A 4,150-nucleotide genomic window follows, 5' to 3' on the forward strand; every position below is an offset into this window, starting at 1 on the left:
ATAAATCACTGCGCTCTCACCCCATGAGACAAGATGGGGAACAGAATCTGAGCTCCTTTCCCTGAGACGTGCCTCCTCCAGAGGTCTAGCAGATCAACTATGTTGTGGTCCACCCTTCCCATGCAGAAACATGCGGGGCTAAAGCAGGGCAATTTTTTTCTTTAAGAAATAAGGCAAACATTCAGGACTGTTAGATGAGAGGAAAAAAGGGGCAGGGAAGGAAGTGAAACATTCATGAAAGGTTGCAAAAACCTCTACATTTCTAGGCATTAGTGTATCCACTCCTGCCACTCCTTAGTATCTTTGAGCAATCTGTTAGAATAAAGTTAATCATTCAGACAAGAGTAATACTTACAGTTTTTCCAGGGGGATATCATGTTTTCAGAGTCTTTCCAGGCACTTGCACTGCTCAGATTCCAAAGTCTGGTGTTTCCACCTCTCTGAAGGAAGCGATTACTCAGGTAGTTGATCTGCAGCGTCTTTTCTTTACCACCATATAGGAACACAATCACTGTAATAAGTCCAGCTCCAAGTGAACTCTTGGTACTCTAAGTCCCTGCAAAACTTTCCAGGCTCTGACATACTGCTTTCTCAGGTGTGTTTGCTTATTTTTTCAGTAATTAGCCTGAAGCTGAGCTGAGCCACAGAACTGCACTTTCTGTACCATTCTGGGTGTTTCAACTCCCGCTGCCTCAAATAAAGAAATGACTATGTCCAGCCTCTAGTATTTATGTCACTGTAAGAAACACTGAAGTGAGGTGGCACTGCCAATATCCACCCATCTCAGTCCTTGATCAAGCAGATCTGATCTCTAGGACTGACATTTGCTCTGATATATGTGCCTGTGACCATGAATTTCAACCTCTGACCTGCAGGCTTCTGGGGATCTCTCAGAGATCCTGCAGGAAGTGTCTGAGAAGAGGAGATTCATGTTTGCCTCAGATAACGGGGAATTGGTCTCAAAGAACCTCTCATAAGCCTGTGCAAATAGACAGCTGTCCATCCTGGAAGATCAGTAACAATGAGTTTTATTCCTTCTTTTATCGTTCCTTACTAATATTCTGATTTTAGTTACTTACTGGGCAGGAGGAGTACTGGCAATGAAAGTTTTTTTTAAAAACAACTGAGCTGCATACCTCTCCTCACTTCTTGAGCCAATCTGATAATTGTGGCTATGAATAACATCAGCTCACGATTGCAGAGCTGCTGCTAGCACTCTGGGCATCTCCTGCTCATCATGGGGGTCTCTGTCAGCCAGACACACTCTCCCCTGCATCATTTATGTCCCTGAGATTGACTGCCAGTGCCAAAGATTTTTTGGCACAAACATACAAATGCCAAGCCTGCAGGAACAACCCTAGCACTGTCTTCCTGCAGAAATTGGTATCAGGCAGGAATTAGGGGTGTAAGCATGCATGGAAAGTGAGCAAATGTCCAGCTTAGGTCTTCTGAAAGCATGTGGTCTTCCAAAATAAGTCAAAGTCCCCTTTTGAAAAGTGAAAATTACTGTCACTGATGTCCACTGATGCATGTAGGTTCCAAATTTATTGGATTCAATATAGAAATCAGGCACCCAATTATCCTGATGGATCTGAGCCTTCACCTGCTAAAAAGTACAGACAAAACTTAGAACTTGGCCTTCTAAATACCCGTTAAAGATTCAAAGGATCTGTTTCCACCAGCAAAGTCTCCAAAGTGCCTGGTTTTCTGCTAGTCTGCATAACCACCCCCAACCAAGAGCATCACGTGCTGAGTATACATGGGATTCTCCATGCCATGTATCCCCATCTGCCCCACCTGGGGGTAGAACAGGCCTGACCCAGGAGCATCCCATAAAGATGGTTTGTCCGATGTGCTGAAGCGCCAAAGTTTCGATGGTAAATTTGAAGATGCAGGAAAAGGGCCGTTCTCTTTTGGACCTCCGGCTACCAGAAAGCAGAAGGAGAAAATAAAATAAAATAAAATAAAATAAAATAAAATAAAATAAAATAAAATAAAATAAAATAAAATAAAATAAAATAAAATAAAATAAAAAGGAAAGGAAAAGGAAAAGAAAGGAAAAGAAAAGAAACCCCCAAGCCTGCAGCACCCGCCCCAGCAGGGCGCACGGAGGGTTGGGCAGACGCCTCCCGGAGCGGTGCGCGGTGCGCGGCACCAGGTGGCGCTGCCGCCAAGGGAACGGCTCCGCGCCGCCCCCGGGCCCGCTCCCCCTCCCCAGGTGCCGCCCCCCGACCAAAGGAGCCCAGCATCGCCCCCCGACACCCCCTCCCCGGCGGGGACCTCAGACTCGCACCGCCTCTCGTGGGGTTCCCAAGTGTAGCTCTCGCACCCTGGGGGCTTTCTGCGCCCTGCCCGTGCGGGACCGCTGTGTGTCCCCCCCCCACCCTCGTGCGCACACGAGCGTGCAAGGAACAGGGCAGTAAGCGTGCACATCCAGCTCCGTGGCAGGGGAAGGAAACACCCGGGAAGCATCGGGGCCACCAAGGCCTCTTGCCACCCAAACGCTCTGCAGTGGCACCACCTGGCCCTGGTGCCTGGGGATTTCTGGGTTCCCCTGTGCCACATCTGGTCGGAGGCACCAGGCCTGTTTCTTGCTGCGCGCCGAATTTCAGCACAACAGCTTTGTATAAAGCTCACGGACCACTGCAGGGTATTAGCAGTGAGAAACTCTCCTATAGTAGAAACACCAAAACCAAAGAAAAACAGGTAGTTTTATCACCTATGGATGGGGCAGAGGGTGATGGGGAATTTTGAGCAGATCCCCGATGCTCAGTGGAGCCACATCATCTGACCACGGCTTAGAGCTGGGCAGGGGGAGGCCGTTACGTGAGCAAATACCATATTTCTGAGCAAGCCTATTTCTCCTCTCCTCTTACAAGGCTCCACCAGTGTTTCTGAACAAGCTTATTTCTCCTCGCCTCCCAGCAGAGCCCACCCGACCACAAAGACATACACGCAGAGCTGCTGCTACAAAGGGACCGGTTGTGATAGCAGCTAGGTTTTTTGCCATCCCCTGGGACACCACGTGCAGGGAAAAAGCGGGTTTGTCTCGTGCAGAACAAGGGCTAGGGACAGGAGCCCGTAGGGTTTCATCCTCTCCTCCCCGGTGGAGGTGTCTGAGATGGAGAGCTGCCTGTTTAGACTGCGCTCACTGGCTTGAGGAGTATGTGGCGTCCACGGTATGCGGTGGTTCTGTTTTTCCAGGTTTGGCGGCATGGGGCAGGGGAACTGATGGGAGGGAGAAAAATGAATCATGAGAACCTTTGTTGGGGACCAGATAGCAAACCTTGCTCGGCCTGGACCCACGGATTGCAAGGTGTTTGTCTGCCCTTTCCATCCCCTGCGTGCACCAAGCTGTGAGCAGATCGATAGTACACGTAGAGGAGCAAGTTCAACATGAATCTGAAGGATGAAACAAATCTTAGGAGTGATAGTGAGATTTCAAGGAAGGAAAAACCACTTGGCAGAGACTGAACTCCTCACCCTGAGCCTCTATCTCAACCACACCTAGCACAGATATGTGCATCAGGAGCGAAACCTCAGCCTTCAGCTTGTACATTAAAAAGATGGTAACAGCACGGCTCACCTCCAGCAGGGACGGTCAACAGTGCAGGGAACAGAGGGAAGGATCTGTCCAGAAAGGCGTAAAAACAGTGGAACCCCAGTAAATGTTGCACGTTGATCACCACTGACCTACCCAGACCTACCCTTGAAAAAGAAACACCCAAAAACAATAACAAGAAGAAAAAATCTGGGAGAGAGGCCTCCACCAGCTCTGAAAAAGCCTTTCCCACCTGCCTTAATTAGAAGAACAATTAGATATTTTGTTGGTTTGTTACCGGCTGAGTTTCCTTTTAATTAAGCTCATTACATAAAGCTGGGCTAATTAGCACACCATAACCTAATTTGCCTGTAAAAAGAAAGAAATACCCGACGAAGGGATCAGATTTAGCCGTATGCATCTCGGTTTTTATTGTTTTTGCTCTATGGATGGCTTCGTAGTGTAAGCTGATGTGGGCGCGTTGGCCTCCGGGTATCGTAAAAGGGGAATTGCCTTGGGAGAGCGGGTAACAAACCCCCCCTCCGCAGCCACCAGCCTGTCCCCATCCTTGTCCCTATCCCCAGCCACCCGCTGTCCCACAGGCGCTGA

This window comes from Aythya fuligula, chromosome 12 (assembly GCF_009819795.1).
Source record: "Aythya fuligula isolate bAytFul2 chromosome 12, bAytFul2.pri, whole genome shotgun sequence".
NCBI lineage: Eukaryota > Metazoa > Chordata > Aves > Anseriformes > Anatidae > Aythya > Aythya fuligula.